The following is an 18,085-nucleotide window of genomic DNA, read 5'->3' on the forward strand; positions in this document are numbered from 1 at the left end:
TTTTTATAGTGGCACATGTATTTCTTGTTATTTTAAATTCTTTGAATTCATATTTTTAGGTAGATGTGTAACATTTCATCATGTTCTGTTCCATAGTTGACCAACTCATCCTGGTGTAATTGGATATCATTTTTATCATAAATATTATTTATAAAATTACAATAGACCCACCCCCTTTATCTGTGGTTTCACTTTCCACGGTTTCAGTTACCTGCAATCAACCATGGTCTGAAAATATTAAATGGAAAATTCCAGAATTAAACAATTCATAAGTTTTAAATTGCACACTGTTCTGGGTAGCATGGTGAAATCCCCATTGTCTGGACTTGTCTTGCCTGGGACATGAATCATTCCTTTGTCCAGAGTATCCCATCCATGACTCACTTAGTAGCTACCTGGCTTATCAGATCGACTGTTGCAATGTCAGAGTGCTTGTGTTTAATTAACATGTGTTTTACTTAATAGTGACCCCAAAGCAGAAGAGAAATGATGCTGGCAATTTGGTATATGCCAAAGAGAAACCATAAAGTGCTTCCTTTAAGTGAAAAGGTAAAAGTTCTCGACTTAAAAAGGAAAGAAAAAAAATGTATGCTGACGTTGCTAGCAAGATCTATGGTAAGAACAAATCTTCATGAAATTTTGAATAAGGAAAAAGAAATTCATGCTAGTTTTGCTGTAGCACCTCAAACTGAAAAAGTTACAGTCATAGTGTGTGGTAAGCGTTTAGTTAAGATGGAAAAGGCATTACATTTCTACAGTAAGACATTTTGAGAGAGAAAGAAGCACACACACACAACATTCACATAACCTTTGTTACAATTTATTACCATAATTGTTCCATTTTATTAGGTATTGTTGTTAATCTCTTACTATGCCTAACTTATAAATTATAAACTTTATCATAAGTATGTATGTATAGGAAAAAGCATACTATATATAGGATTCACTACTATTCACAGTTTCAGGAATCCACTGGGTGTATTGGAACATATCCCCTATGAGCAAAGGGAGACTACTATATAATAAATAGATTTGTACTAAATATTTTTTCAATATCCAATATCTAGTATTATTTCCTTAGGATAGAGAACTGAAAATGCATTCTATGCAGTCACTTGCTAAGAGAAATAAAAATTTTAAACCTGATAAAAATGCATAGTCCTGGAAAACTGTGACCCTTGACAAAAAACAAATAATTCAGGAAAACAACACCATTCTAATGTTAAGGTATGAGAGAAATTTCTCCTGAGGATCCTCAAAAGGAGACTAAAACCAACATGATGAACCTTGTCCTTAACACCATCTTTATAATAAACACAATGAAGGTTTGTTATTTATGAAAGATCAATGACAACACACCAAAATGCAAAGTAAAAGTTTTGAAGGAGGGTCAGATAAACAATGCTCTGCTGGTAAGGTTCAATCCAGGGTAGAGTGTGAAATATCTAGAGAACTTACAGACTTTAGACTAGTTTTTATTAACATTTCTCCTTCAGAAAATATAAGAAAAGAAAATGAAAGGACAATCTTGCTTATGAATATGGATGCAAACATCTTTTACAAATGTTGGTAAACCAAATACAGCAGTATAAGGGAGTATATTAGATAACAATCAAGTTGTGTTTATTTCAATAATGGGAGGCTGATTTAATAGTTAAAAAGAGGAAAATTATATGAATATCTCAATAAATGCAGAAAAAACATTGACAAAATTCAACTAACATTTATAACAACTTTACGTAAATTCAAAAAAGAAAGGAATTTCTTTATTCTGAAAAAGATAGCCTCAAAAATCTACTGTAATCATCCTTAATGGAAAAATATTAATATTTTTCCATTTGAAATTTGGAGCAAAATAGGTGCCTGCTAACATCAGTATTTTCTATATTGTACCAGCAATCCAAGCCATTACAAAAAGGTAAAGAGAGAGAGAGGAAGGGAGAGACAGAGAGAGGGAGAATATTGAACTGTATATAAAAATAAAGGAATAATTTGTCATTGTTCATAGATAATATAATTATGTATGTATTTTTTGACAAAAATGCAAATGGTCAACAATAGCTGGGACACTATTAAAGAAGAGAAATAAGGTGGAAGAATTTGCTCCATTGGATGTCAAGATTTATCATAAAGCTACTGTCAATAAGGCCCGGATATGGGCTCATAGATAGAGAAATAGACTAACAGAACAAGAGAAAGAACTCAGAAACACACACACACAGACAGACATATTTTGAAACTTGAATTAAGATGAAGATTGTGGAGGCAGGGAAAATGTGATGTAGAAGAACCTAGCTTCCCCTTTCCTTGACAAAGATCAACAATTGGACAGCTATCCACAAATAAAACAGCTCTGGAAGATCTCCAGAGTCCACTTAAGACGTTTTAGCACACAGTGGAACAAAAAACCTCAGAATAATTACAAAAGAAGAGAAGGAAAACAGCTTCATTTTGTCTTGATCATCCCATTCCACAAGTCAACATTGTTCAGCACCAAGAACTAATTTCCCAGCTAGAAAGAATTTCTCTTGCAAGGAAAGGAAGAGTGGAATGATGACCAGCTTCTCCAGCCTCTCAGGACACTATGTAAAAATACCACTTTGGTTTCACCCAGCCCAGACTGGCAAAGCTAAGACATACAAAGCTGGCTAGGAATAAGGAAGAAAAGCAGAGGCTATTATTAGCAGACACACAGTGGGAGTGATTGCAGGTCAGAGAGACCTGCTCTGCAGACAAACTCGGAACATTTTGCCATGGACAAAGCAATGGCCACCACAGCCACCACAGATCCCCTGCAGGTTTCACCAGCTTTTCCACACAGGTATTCACACTTACTAATGCCAGCTGCCTGAGTCCCTCCTCGCTTTCTCCCCTCCTTGCCTTTGCTGGACCTTATGAACCACACCAGCAGCCATCCAAGGCCTCTGTGATTGCATGAATGAAAGACTCCAGTCAGGATTCCCCAAGCTGACCCTCACCTTTGTGCTCATGGTCACACTCTTGGATAGCACCACCAGCTGTGCACCTGCACCCACTGGCTTGTCACTAGCCTCCACTGCAGCATGCATGCCCAGGGAGAGAGTGTGTATCACAGGTTAACACACTAACAGCCAGGGTGTCCACAGCTGCTTGTGGTCTCAGATCAGTTCCTGTCTTCTGTCATTGGCTGGTGCCATTGTGCCCACATGTAGCAAGTCTCACCAGCTGTGCACCCCATGCCCCCATCCTGACCCTTATCACTAGTTTTCACTGTGTTGTATACACTCAGGGGGAGAGTGTGCAGCCACAGGAAGAGTATGCCTATAGCCAGGGGCTCTGTAGGTGCCACTGTTGGTCCTGGCCCTTACCACCTTCCCTGGTCCCCATTGTGTGTGTGTCAGCAATTGGCCTGTGCAATTACTAGGAATCTGCATGTGGCCCCCACAGCCAAGTATATGCATACTGCTGGCCACCACTGCTACTTACCCAGGTCCCTAGCTACTGGACCTGGAGGTGCTAACCGAGGACCCCAACAGTCCTTGCAGCCACTGTGGACACTTTGCAGTGCTTATCAAGGACCACACAGTTGTTGATGCTGTGGACTCCAGTGACTTGAGCTAAAAAGATATCATGCCCCCAGGACCAAGGGCCACCACAAAAACCCACATTTGGTACCCTGTACCACTAGACTCTTGACCCAGCATGCCCCCAACCACAGGTGAAAGGCTTCCTTTAAAGTCAGTCCATAAAGTTTGGGAGAAGTGACTGCTTTTTCAAATGCACAAACACCTATGCAAAATTATAGGGATCATGATGAATCATAGAAATATGACTCCACCAAAGGAATATAGTAAACCTCCAATAATTGGTCCCAAAGAAATGGAGATCCAAGAATTTCTGTACAAAGAATTCAAAATAATTTCTCTAAAGATACAGAGAGCTACAAGAGAACATAGATAAACAATTTAATAATATCAGGAAAACAATACAAGAGAAAAATGAGGAGTTCAACAAAGAGATAGAAAGCATTAAAAAGAAACAAACAGAGGTGATCATTTTATAATGTATAGAAATATCAAATCACTATGCTGTGTACCAGAAACTAACATAGTGGCTTAGGTTAATTATACTTCAAAAACAAACAAATGAACTCATAGAAAAGAAAGATCAGATTTGTGATTACAGAGGTGGGGAGTGGGGGGAGGAGAAATTGGATGAAGATGATCAAAAGGAACAAACTGCCAGTTATAAGATAAATAAGTAGTAGAGATGTAATGTACAACCTGATTAATATAATTAACACTGCTATATGTTATATATGAAAGTTGTTAAGCGAGTAAATACTAAGAGTTATAAGACAAGGAAAGATTTTTTCATTTTATTTTGTATCTATGTGTATCAGAAGCCTTAACGGTATGTTTTCCCTTTCATCCAGAAATTTTAGTATTAGGAACATATCCAAACCACATAATCAGGCAAAGTGCACAATGACATATGAATAAAGACTAATAGTTTCTCATAGTAGTGGTTTAGGCTATTTGGATCAAACTCCCTCATGAAAATAACTAAAAATGCAGAATAATATTTTTTTTTTTTTTTGGCAATACGTGGGCCTCTCATTGTTGTGGCCTCTCCCATTGTGGAGCACAGGCTCTGGACGTGCAGGCTCAGTGGCCATGGCTCACGGGCCTAGCCGCTCCATGGCATGTGGGATCTTCCTGGACTGGGACACAAACCCGTATCCCCTGCATCGGCATGTGGACTCTCAACCACTGAGCCACCAGGGAAGCCCCTGGAATAATATTTTTTAATTTAAAAAAAGCACTGAAGAGCCAAAAATGAAGGGAAAAGGGAAATTCATATAATTAAGCAGAACTTTAAATCCTCTTTTACCCTGAAAGTACTTGCCAACCCTGGCAAATTTAAACTTTAACTTTAGGAGTCTTGTGAGGCAAGAGGATACAGAAATCCATTTCCAGAGTTAGACCAATAAGAAGTCTTACAAATACCCTCTCTTCAATGAGTCAGGATTTCAAAAAGTATAATTCTCGGGAAAGACCAAACCAGAAGAAAATTTGCCCTTACACAGTTTTTTTTTTTTTTTTTTTTTTTTTTTTTTTTTTTTTTTTTTTTAGCTGGCTTCATGTCACTTCAGTTGGTCAGGAAAATATAAATATTTGAAATTGGTTCAAGGTAGTCCCCAGACTGGTAATACACCCAGGCACTAGGCAGAAACAAATGCACATTCTCTTTGGAGGAAGGCAACTTTATCCTATGCATAAAATTATTTTTACAAATATTTATTCAATAACAATGACCAGCACACAGTAAAAGATAACAAAGCATACAAGAAAACAAGACATGGCGGGGGGGACCTTCAAGATGGCAGAGAAGTAAGACATGGAGATCACCTTCCTCCCCACAAATACATCAAAAATATAGCTACATGTGGAACAACTCCTACAGAACACCTACTGAATGCTGGCAGAAGACCTCAGACTTCCCAAAAGGCAAGAAAATCCCCATGTACCTGGGTAGGGCAAAAGAGAAAAGAAAAAGCAGAAACAAAAGAATAGGGATGGGACCTGCACCTCTGGGAGGGAGCTGTGAAGGAAGAAAAGTTTCCACACACTAGGAAGCCCCTTACTGGTGGAGATGGGGAGTGGCTGGGGGGGGAGCTTCAGAGCCATGGAGGAGAGCACAGCAACAGGGGTGTAGAGGGAAAAGCGAAGAGATTCCTGCACAGAGGATCAGTGCTGACCATCACTCACCAGCCTGAGATGCTTGTCTGCTCACCTGCTGGGGAGAGTGGGGGCTGGGAGCTGAGGCTCAGGCTTTTGAGGTCAGACCCCAGGGAGAGGACTGGGGTTGGCTGCATAAAGACAGCCTGAGGGGACTAGTGCACCACAGCTAACTGGGAGGGAGTCCGAGAAAAAGTCTGGACCTGCCAAAGATGCAAGGGACCATTGTTTCAGGGTGTGTGATGAGAGGGGATTTCTTCCCCGTGTGCCCACAGAAAGCAGAGCACTGCCTAACTGAGCTCTAGAGACGGGCATGAACTGCAGCTACCAGCTTGAACCACAGAGACGGGCATGAAACGCTAATGCTGCTTCTGCTGCCACGAAGAATCCTGTGTGCAAGCACAGGTCACTATCCACACCACCCCCCCCAGGAGCCTGTGCAGCCCACCACTGCCAAGGTCCCATGATCCAGGGACAATTTACTGGGGGGAACACATGGCATGCCTCAAGCTGTTGCAATGTCATGTTGGCCTGGGCCACTGCAGGCTTGCCTCGCATTCCAATAATGTTTACCATACTTCCCCCTCCCTGAAGCCTGAGTGAGCAAGAGTGCCCTAATCAGCTCCTGCTTCAAACCTCTCCTGTCTGGGTGGGGAACAGATGCCTGAAGGCAAACTACATGCAGAGTTGGGGTGAAAACCAAAGCTGAACCCGAGGAGCAGTGAAAACAAAGAAGAGAAAGGAAAATTTCTCCATGCAGCCACAGGAGCAACAGATTAAATCCCCACATTCATCTTGAGGTACCCTGCATCTGTGGAATATCTGAATAGACAATGAATTATCCCAAAATTGAGGTGGTGGACTTTGGGAGCAACTGTAGACTTGGGGTTTGCTGTCTGTGACTGATTTGTTTCTGATTTTTATGTTTATCTTAGTTTAGTTTTTAGCACTTGTTATCATTGGTGGATTTCTTTATTGGTTTGTTGCTTCCTTCTTTTTTAAAATTGTTTTAATAATTTTTTTTTCTGATCTTTGGTTTTATTTTGTTGTGTTTTCACTTTGGCTAAAAGACTTCAGTAAAGATAGGGAAATGTAAAGCTACAGAGATTAAATATCAGCACATAGCAATGATCAAATCACACCCATAATCAGGTAACTTTCCTATAATCTCACATACAGATAATCATTTCCTAAGCTCACAAATGTAAGACCCCATTCTTGTGCGTGCTGGATGAAAAAACATGGGTTTATCCTGAGGCCAAGGCTATTTTACTAACTGACCTTGGACTCTGCTGACCTCCAGAGGGAGCCCTATGGCAGCCAAATCTGAGGCTGCCGTGAAAGATCCAAAATTAGTTGGAACTGCCAAGGCAATGTTCATGGAGTGTGGCAATATTTCTGATAACCCAAACTCAAATGTTGGCATTCAATGGTAGCAATTTCAGAATGGTGAGCAACTTTGATAAATAAGCAATTTGGTGCTATGCCAGTGTAGCCTCCTGAATCTATTGACAGGAGTAAGTATTCAAGCAAAACAATCTCTAATACAACCATCTGCATCTCTTTCGTATCTACAAATAGCAATCATGGGAGTCCAGCTAACTGTACTACTTGGGAAATTCTTTGAGCTAATAACATACAGTAACTTAGAGTAACACAACTCTGAACAGCTTCAAAAGCCTGCCTTGATGGTACTTTGTGATACACATGTTACATGAGTCATTGTGAGATTTTTTTTTTAACATCTTTATTGGAGTATAATTGTTTTACAATAGTGTGTTAGTTTTTCCTTTACAACAAACTGAATCAGTTATACATATACATATGTTCCCATATCTCTTCCCTCTTGCATCACTCTCTCTCCCACCCTCCCTATCCCACCCCTCTAGGTGGTCACAAAGCACAGAGGTGATCTCCCTGTGCTATGCAGCAGCTTCCCACTAGCTATCTAATTTACATTTGATAGTGTATATATGTCCCTGCCACTCTCTCACTTCGTCACAGCCCACCTTTCCCCCTCCCCATATCCTCAAGTCCATGCTCGAGTAAGTCTGTGTTTTATTCCCGTCCTACCACTAATCTCTTCATGACATTTTTTTCCCCTTAGAGTCCATATATATGTGTTAGCATACAGTATTTGTTTTTCTCCTTCTGACTTACTTCACTCTGTATGACAGACTCCAGGTCCATCCACCTCATTATAAATAACTCAGTTTCATTTCTTTTTATGGCTGAGTAATATTCCATTGTATATATGTGCCACATCTTCTTTATCCATTCATCTGTTGATGGACACTTAGGTTGCTGCCAGGTCCTGGCTATTGTAAATAGAGCTGCAATGAACATTTTGGTACATGAGTCTTTCTGAATTATGGTTTTCTCAGGGTATATGCCCAGTAGTGGGATTGCTGGGTCGTATGGTAGGTCTATTTGTAGTTTTTAAAGGAACCTCCATACTGTTCTCCATAGCGACTGTATCAATTGACATTCCCACCAGCAGTGCAAGAGGGTTCCCTTTTCTCCACACCCTCTCCAGCATTTATTGTTTCTAGAGTTTTTGATGATGGCCAATCTGACCGGTGTGAGATGATATCTCATTGTAGTTTTGATTTGCATTTCTCTAATGATTAATGATGTTGAGCATTCTTTCATGTGTTTGTTACCAATCTGTATATCTTCTTTGGAGAAATGTCTATTTAGTTCTTCTGCCCATTTTTGGATTGGGTTGTTTGTTTTTTTGTTATTGAGCTGCATGTGTTGCTTATAAATTTTGGAAATTAATCCTTTGTCAGTTGCTTCATTTGCAAATATTTTCTCCCATTCTGAGGGTTGTCTTTTGGTCTTGTTTATGGTATCCTTTGCTGTGCAAAAGCTTTTAAGTTTCATTAGGTCCCATTTGTTTATTTTTGTTTTTATTTCCATTTCTCTAGGAGATGGGTCAAAAAGGATCTTGCTGTGATTTATGTCGTATAGTGTTCTGCCTATGTTTTCCTCTAAGAGTTTGATAGTGTCTGGCCTTACATTTAGGTCTTTAACCCATTTTGAGTTTATTTTTGTGTGTGGTGTTAGGGATTGTTCTAATTTCATACTTTTACATGTAGCTGTCCAGTTTTTCCAGCACCACTTATTGAAGAGGCTGTCTTTTCTCCACTGTATATCCTTCCCTCCTTTATCAAAGATAAGGTGACCATATGTGTGTGGGCTTATCTCTGGGCTCTCTATCCTGTTCCATTGATCTATATTTCTGTTTTTGTGCCAGTACCATATTGTCTTGATTACTGTAGCCTTGTAGTAGAGTCTGAAGTCAGGGAGCCTAATTCCTCCAGCTCCATTTCTCGTTCTCAAGCTTGCTTTGGCTATTCGGGGTCTTTTGTGTTTCCATACAAATTGTGAAATTTTTTGTTCCAGTTCTGTAAAAAATGCCAGTGGTAATTTGATAGGGATTGCATTGAATCGGTAGATTGCTTTGGGTAGTATAGCCATTTTCACAATGTTGATTCTTCCAATCCAAGAACATGGTATATTTCTCCACCTATTTGTATCATCTTTAATTTCTTTCATCAGTGTCTTATAGTTTTCTGCATACAAGTCTTTTGTCTCCTTAGGTAGGTTTATTCCTAGATATTTTATTCTTTTTGTTGCAATGGTAAATGGGAGTGTTTTCTTAATTTCACTCTCAGATTTTTTCATCATTAGTGTATAAGAATGCCAGAGATTTCTGTGCATTAATTTTGTATCCTGCAACTTTACCAAATTCATTGATTAGCTCTAGTAGTTTTCTGGTAGCATCCTTAGGATTCTCTATGTAAAGTATCATGTCATCTGCAAACAGTGACAGCTTTACTTCTTCTTTTCGTATTTGGATTCCTTTTATTTCTTTTTCTTCTCTGATTGCTGTGGCTAGAACTTCCAAAACTATGTTGAATAAGAGTGGTGAGAGTGGGCAACCTTGTCTTGTTCCTGATCTTAGTGGAAATGGTTTCAGTTTTTCACCATTGAGAACGATGCTAGCTGTGGGTTTGTCATATATGGCCTTTATTATGTTGAGGAAAGTTCCCTGTATGCCTACTTTCTGTAAGGTTTTTATCATAAATGAGTGTTGAATTTTGTCAAAAGCTTTCTCTGCATCTATTGAGATGATCATATGGTTTTTCTCCTTCAGTTTGTTGATATGGTGTATCACGTTGATTGATTTGCGTATATTGAAGAATCCTTGCATTCCTGGGATAAACCCCACTTGATCATGGTGTATGATCCTTTTAATGTGCTGTTGGATTCTGTTTGCTAATATTTTGTTGAGGATTTTTGCATCTATGTTCATCAGTGATATTGGCCTGTAGTTTTCTTTCTTTGTGACGTCTTTGTCTGGTTTTGGTATCAGGGTGATGTTGACCTCATAGAATGAGTTTGGGAGTGTTCCTCCCTCTGCTATCTTTTGGAAGAGTTTGAGAAGGATAGGTGTTAGCTCTTCTCTAAATGTTTGATAGAATTCGCCTGTGAAGCCATCTGGTCCTGGGCTTTTGTTTGCTGGAAGATTTTTAATCACAGTTTCAATTTCAGTGCTTGTGATTGGTCTGTTCATATTTTCTATTTCTTCATGGTTCAGTCTCGGCAGGTTGTGCATTTCTAAGAATTTGTCCATTTCTTCCAGGTTGTCCATTTTATTGGCATACAGTTGCTTGTAGTAATCTCTAATAATCTTTTGTATTTCTGCAGTGTCAGTTGTTACATCTCCTTTTTCATTTCTAATTCTATTGATTTGAGTCTTCTCCCTTTTTTTCGTGATGAGTCTGGCTAATGGTTTATCAATATTTTTTATTTTCTCAAAGAACCAGCTTTTAGTTTTATTGATCTTTGCTATTGTTTCCTTCACTTCTTTTTCATTTATTTCTGATCTGATCTTTATGATTTCTTTCCTTCTGCTAAATTTGGGGTTTTTTTGTTCTTCTTTCTCTAATTGCTTTAAGTGCAAAGTTAGGTTGTTTATTTGAGATGTTTCCTGTTTCTTAAGGTATGATTGTATTGCTATAAACTTGCCTCTTAGAACTGCTTTTGCTGTATCCCATAGGTTTAGGGTCATTGTGTCTCCATTGTCATTTGTTTCTAAGTATTTTTTGATTTCCTCTTTGATTTCTTCAGTGATCACTTCGTTATTAAGTAGTGTATTGTTTAGCCTCCATGTGTTTGTATTTTTTACAGATCTTTTCCTGTAATTGATATCTAGTCTCATAGCATTGTGGTCGGAGAAGATACTTGATACGATTTCAATTTTCTTAAATTTGCCAAGGCTAGATTTGTCACCCAAGATATGATCTATCCTGGAGAATGTTCCATGAGCAGTTGAGAAAAATGTGTATTCTGTTGTTTTTGGATGGAATGTCCTATAAGTATCAATTAAGTCCATCTTCTGTAATGTATCATTTAAAGCTTGTGTTTCCTTATTTATTTTCATTTTGGATGATCTGTCCATTGGTGAAAGTGGGGTGTTAAAGTCCCCCATTATAATTGTGTTACTGTCGATTTCCCCTTTTAAGGCTGTTAGTATTTGCCTTATGTATTGAGGTGCTCCTATGTTGGGTGCATAAATATTTACAATTGTTATATTTTCTTCATGGATCGATCCCTTGATCATTATGTAGTGTCCTTCTTTGTCTCTTGTAATAGTCTTTATTTTAAAGCCTATTTTGTCTGATATGAGAATTGCTACTCCAGCTTTCTTCTGATTTCCATTTGCATGGAATATCTTTTTCCATCCCCTTACTTTCAGTCTGTATGTGTCCCTAGGTCTGAAGTGGGTCTCTTGTAGACAGCATATATATGGGTCTTGTTTTTGTATCCATTCAGCCAGTCTGTGTCTTTTGGTGGGAGCATTTAATCCATTTACATTTAAGGTAATTATCGATATGTATGTTCCTATTACCATTTACTTAATTGTTTCGTGTTGTTCTTGTAGGTCTTTTCCTTCTCTTGTGTTTCTTGCCTAGAGAAGTTCCTTTAGGATTTGTTGTAGAGCTGGTTTGGTGGTGCTGAACTCTCTCAGCTTTTGCTTGTCTGTAAAGGTTTTAATTTCTCCATCAAATCTGAATGAGATCCTTGCTGGGTAGAGTAATCTTGGTTGTAGGTTTTTTTCCTTCATCACTTTAAATATGTCCTGCCACTCCCTTCTGGCTTGTAGAGTTTCTGCTGAAAGATCAGATGTTAATCTTATGGGGATTCCCTTGTGTGTTATTTGTTGTTTTTCCCTTGCTGCTTTTAATATGTTTTCTTTGTATTTAATTTTTGACAGTTTGATTATTATGTGTCTTGGCGTGTTTCTCTTTGGGTTTATCCTGTATGGAACTCTCTGTGCTTCCTGGACTTGATTGACTATTTCCTTTCCCATATTAGGGAAGTTTTCAACTATAATCTCTTCAAATATTTTCTCAGTCCCTTTCTTTTTCTCTTCTTCTTCTGGGACCCCTATAATTCTATTGTTGGTGCGTTTAATGTTGTCCCAGAGGTCTCTGAGACTATCCTCAGTTCTTCTCATTCTTTTTTCTTTCTTCTGCTCTGCAGTAGTTATTTCTACTATTTTATCTTCCAGGTCACTTATCCATCCTTCTGCCTCAGTTATTCTGCTATTGATCCCATCTAGAGTATTTTTCATTTCATTTATTGTGTTGCTCATCGTTTCTTGCTTCCTCTTTATTTCTTCTAGGTCCCTGTTAACTGTTTCTTGCAAATTGTCTATTCTATTTCCAAGATTTTGCATCATCTTCACCATCATTATTCTAAATTCTCTTTCAGGTAGATTGGCTATTACCTCTTCATCTGTTAGGTCTGGTGTGTTTTTATCTTGCTCCTTCATCTGCTGTGTGTTTTTCTGTCTTCTCATTTCACTTATCTTACTGTGTTTGGGGTCTCCTTTTGGCACGCTGCAGGTTCGTAGTTCCTGTTGTTTTTGGTGGCTGTCCCCAGTGGCTAAGGTTGGTTCAGTGGGTTGATCAGGTTTCCTGGTTGGGGGGACTAGTGCCTCTGTTCTGGTGGATGAGGCTGGATCTTGTCTTTCTGGTGGGCAGGTCCTCGTCTGGTGGTGTGTTTGGGGATGTTGGTAACCTTATTATGATTTTAGGCAGCCTCTCTGCTAATGGATGGGGCTGTAGACCTGTCTTGCTCTTTGTTGGGGATAGGGTGTCCAGCACTGTTCTTTGCTGATCCTTGAGTGAAGCTGGGTCTTGGTGTTGAGATGGAGATCTCTGGGAGATTTTCGCCATCTGATATTACGTGGAGCTGGGAGGCCTCTTGTGGACTAGTGTCTTGAGGTTGGTTCTCCCACCTCAGGGACACCGCCCTGGTGCCTGGCTGGGGTGCCAAGAACCTTTAATCCACACGGCTCAAAATAAAAGGTAGAATAAATAGAAAGGAAAGAAAAGGAAGGAAGGAGGGAGGGAGGGAAGGAAGGAAGAAAGGAAGGAAGAAATGAAGGAAGGAAGCAAGAAAGGAAGGAAGGAAGGTGCAGAGGAAGAAAGGGAGGAAGGAAGAGAGGAAGGGAGGAAAGAAGGGGGGAAGGAAGGAAGAAAGGAGGGAAGGAGGGAAGAAAGGAAGGAAGAAAGGAAGAAAGAAAGGGAGAAGACAGAGTAGTATAAAGTATAGTTATTAAAATAAAAAATAATTATTAAGAAGAAAAATTTCCTTTAAAAAAAAAAAAACAGAAAAATGGGTCGGTCTAACCCTAGGACAAATGGTGAAAGCAAAGCTATACAGACAAAATCTCACACAGCAGCACACACATACACACTCACAAAAAGAAAAAAAAGGGGGGAAATAATAGTATATCTTGCTCCCAAAGTCCACCTCCTCAACTTGGGATGATTCGTTGTCTATTCAGGTTTTCAACAGATGGAGGGCACTTCAAGTTGATTGTGGAGCTTTAATCCGCCGCTTCTGAGGCTGCTGGGAGAGACCTCCCCCTCTCCTCTCTGTTCGCACAGCTCCTGGGGTTCAGCTTTGGACTTGGTCCCGCCTCTGCGTGTAGGTTGTCCAAGGGCGACTGCCCTTCGCTCAGACAGGACGATGTTAAAGGAGCAGTTGATTCGGGGGCTCCAGCTCACTCAGGCTGGGGGGAGGGAGTGGCACGGGTGCGGGGCGAGTCCGCGGCGGCAGAGGCTGATGTGACGCTGCACAGGCCCAAGGCGCGCCGTGCGTTCTCCCGGGGAAGCTGTCCCAGAATCCCGGGACCCCGGCAGTGGCGGGCTGCACGGGCTCCCGGGAGGGCCGGTGTGGAGAGTGACCTGTGCTCACACATAGGCCTCTTGGTGGTGGCAGCAGCAACCTTAGCGTCCGACACCCGTCTCTACTGTCCATGCCGACAGCCGCGGCTCGCGCCCGTTTCTGGAGTTCCTCTACGCGGTGCTCTTAATCCCCTCACCTCACATCCGAGGAAGCAAAGAGGCAAGAAAAAGTCTCTTGTCCCTTCGGCAGCTCCGCGCCCGCTTCTGGGGCTCCTTTAAGCGGCGCGCTTAATCCCCTCTCCTCGCGCCCAGGCAGCAAAGAGGGAGGAAAAGGTCTCTTGCCTCTTCGGCAGCTCCAGACTTCTCCCGAACTCCCTCCCGGCCAGCCGTGGCGCACTAGCCCCCTTCAAGCTGTCTTCACTCTGCCAACTCCAGACCTTTCCCTGGGATCCGACTGAAGCCCAAGCCTCAGCTCCCGGCCCCGCCCGCCCCGGCGGGCGAGCAGACAAGCCTCTCGGGCTGGTGAGTGCCGGTCAGCACCGATCCTCTGCGGGAATCTCTCCGCTTTGCCCTCCGCACCCCTGTGGCTGAGCTGTCCTCCGCGGCTCCGGAGCTTCCCCCTCCGGCGCCCGCAGTCTGCGCCCGCGAAGGGGCCTCTAGTGTGTGGAGTCTTTCCTCCTTCACGGCTCCCTCCCACTGGCGTAGGTCCCGTCCCTATTCTTTTGTCCCTGTTTATTCTTTTTTCTTTTGCCCTACCCAGATATGTGGGGAGTTTCTTGCCTTTTTGGAGGTCTGAGGTCTTCTGCCAGCGTTCGGTGGGTGTTCTATAGGAGAAGTTCCACGTGTAGATGTATTTCTGATGTCTCTGTGAGGAGGAAGGAGATCTCCGCGTCTTACTCTTCCGCCATCTTTTCTGAATCATCTGTATTAATATGTTAGTTTGAGTTAATAGCTCTCCAGTTTGTTAATGTCTATCAGTAAATGATAACTTTAATTCCATAAGGTTTCCGCTCACAAATGTACACTTCCCAGAACAAGACTAGCCTTGGTTACTATTTTAAATCAATAACAAAAATCCAAGATGACACAAGTTCTTTAGAATCCTGATTAATGACTTTGGTGATAAATGTTTACTATCAGAGATACTTGTTTCAGTTTCCACCAAACCTACACCAAAAAAAAATGTGCACAGTAATTTTTCTTCCTGAAGATAGAAAAAAATTGAATAATTCCTTCAAAATGTTACTTTAATCCATTCTACCAAAACATAACCTAATGACATATTTTCAATAGTTAAATTAAAGCTCTTTACAAAGGTCATATAAATACAGAGTTATTATTAAAGTAGAAACTTAACACAAAGCAAGGGGAAAAGGATTTCCTCTGAGGTAACATGGTTTCATATTATTTTCAAAATAACCACAATTCCCCACAAATGTCACTTGGGAAATGCCCATGAGCACCAATATCAGAGGAGGTTATGGCTTTGCCCACAGAGGGACTTAAGTTTACACAGAGGAAGGAGGTTGAAAGATGGGGCCAAAACTCAACTGGCCTCCTAAGGTTCATGTGGAAAGACAGCTCCAACTTTGTCTTTGTCAATTGCACAGGGAGGTGTATTTTTGGATAAAAGCAGGATTCCAGCTATCTAGCTCAGTTCTACGAATCAAGGGGAGATTTATATGCATTGTCTCTGTGGCCTGACTCCCCAAATTTGATGTGGACCCCTCTGAGGCACTGACAGGTAGAGCTTATCTATTCTGCTGGTGTATGCTTCAATTTTCCGTTTTAAATCTGTCCTTTACTAGATGAGGTCAGAGATACAATTCCCTGGCATACTAAATCAGTTATCAGTCTAGTGAGAAAATCAAATTATTTGTCTGTCTGGTAGACCAACTGTTCATCTGAATTAACCAGCAGCTGGCAAGAGACAACAGCCCTTATCAATATGCCAAATGTTGGCTGACTTGATTGGTTAATTCATTAACCACTGGATTCAGCTAAGAGAATGACTCCTTTTCAGATAGCACCTGAGTCATTTCATGTCTTTCCTTGCTTTTTTGTTAGTGGAAGATATAAAACTTCTGATTATTTACTGAGTATTTGTGTTTTTACTTTGCTTTGTGATAAGTCTCTTCTCTTTCCCACGAGCTTGCTTTATGTGTGTATCCTGAGGGGATGGAATGCGACCCAATTAGGAAAAACATTCAAGTTTGGAAGGGATGTTAAAAATCATCAAATCCAAATAACTCACCAGTGCTTTAGTCTCCTTTGTGTTTATAATTTGTCCTCTAAATATCTCCAATGAAGGGAAGCAGATGCCGTCCTTTTAGCAGAACAGCTCATCTACCTATAGATACCACTAACTGGGCTAGCATACTTGGGAGGAAGGAGGGAGTGGAAGAGGAAGAGATGAAGAAGAGAGGAGGGGTGGAATGCACTACAATTTATTGAGCCCTTACTCTGGACCCAGCTCTGTGCAGACATGAATCACAGACATATCATGCGATTTGGGATGTGGCTCTAGAGTCCAGCAGTGTGCATGAGCAGAGTTAACACAGGAGCGTGTTAGCAGAGTCCACATCTCTACCTTTTTCAATAATATCCTTTTTTGATTTCCTCGCTTCTGCTGAGGTGATAGAGGGAGAGACAGTAGTTGTATATTAGGGTCAGAGGTGGGGGATGAGTATCATCAACCTCTCTGCTGCCCTTAAAAGCTTCATCTGATCAGACCTAGAGGCAACAGAGTTGCTCTTCCCTTAAAGGTTATAAAATGGTTTTGCTCACATATCTTCATGGTTGAGCAGGAATTTGAATCTAGGCCAGTTTAATTTTAGAGCCTGTGCTCTTAACCAGGCTTCACTGCCTTTCTAGTCAGTTCTCTCATACATTTCACCTGCTTTCTATTCTCTATCATGCCTTCCTGTACTGCATCAAGATAGTGCAGCAGCCCTATAATTTCCTGGTAGAGGGAAAGTAGTAATTTCTTATGCACATATCCAAAAAGTGTTATATATCTTTTTAAGGTAATAAAGAAAGGTCATAAAAGTAGCAGTGTGAAAGCAAGTACAGGAGACAGGTAGAGAAGGTTGTCAGAGTTTGTGACCCTTTATGGAATTGTTCCCTCACCAACCGACAAAGCAAGTCTCACCTTCCCTGAAGTTAAAACTTGGATGAGAGGCTTCCTTTTGGAACCGTTCCCCTTCCCACCTCTGTGAGATAATGCAAACTAGCCATGTACCCAAGCCCCATGAGAGGCAGTGTTCATGGTTAGGAGTGAGGGATCCAGAGCAAGTCTGAATCTCACCTCTTCCACTTTCTAGCTGATGACCATGGTTAAGTTATTTAGCTTCTCTGTGACTCCATTTGGAAAATAAAGATAATAAGAGTACTCACCACATAGGGTTGTTGTGATGATTAAGTGGGTTACATATTTTCAGCACTTAGGACAGTACCTGGGATCAAGTCCTATCATCATCATTAGCAGCAACAAGCAGCAACATCCAGGAGTTTGGTTGTATTCTGTCAGACCAAAGCCCTCTCTCTGAGACCTCAGGTTGTTATTTGCGCTTTGCAGGGGATTGAGAGAATTTCTCTCTTTGTGCCTTCTCCATGCTCCACTGAATGGGCTCACTCTGAATCACCAGTTGCTGGGCATCTTCTGGGCACCGGGAATTTTGGTCAGCACAGATTCCAGGTTAGTTCTGTGAGCCCCTTTGAAAAACTGGAACCAGATCTCCACAAAATGGTGCCTAGGACACTGGGTCAATTTTAAAATGGGATTAATGTATTGAAGGCTTTTGTATGATAAGAGATAGCAGGACGAGCTTAACTACTCACACAATTACATGCATACACACTGCAGGATGTGGCAAAAGAAATGGCCACATTTTTATGCTACTTCCTTCTCACAGCAGTCACGATAGTCCTACTGTCTAGACTAACCTTCTGTGGACCCAATGAAATTGATCACTTCTTTTGTGACTTCACAAAAGAAGTCACCCTCCGGTCCATCTCTCCTGCATGGACCCTTCACTGACCAAGACCATTGCCTATGCCAGCTCTTCTGTAGTGACTCTGATCCCATTTCTTCTCATCACAACCTCCTACTCCTTCATTCTTGCTGCTGTCCTAAGAATTCCATCTGGCACAGGC

The sequence above is a fragment of the Kogia breviceps genome, chromosome 1, assembly GCF_026419965.1.
Source record: "Kogia breviceps isolate mKogBre1 chromosome 1, mKogBre1 haplotype 1, whole genome shotgun sequence".
NCBI classification, from domain to species: domain Eukaryota; kingdom Metazoa; phylum Chordata; class Mammalia; order Artiodactyla; family Physeteridae; genus Kogia; species Kogia breviceps.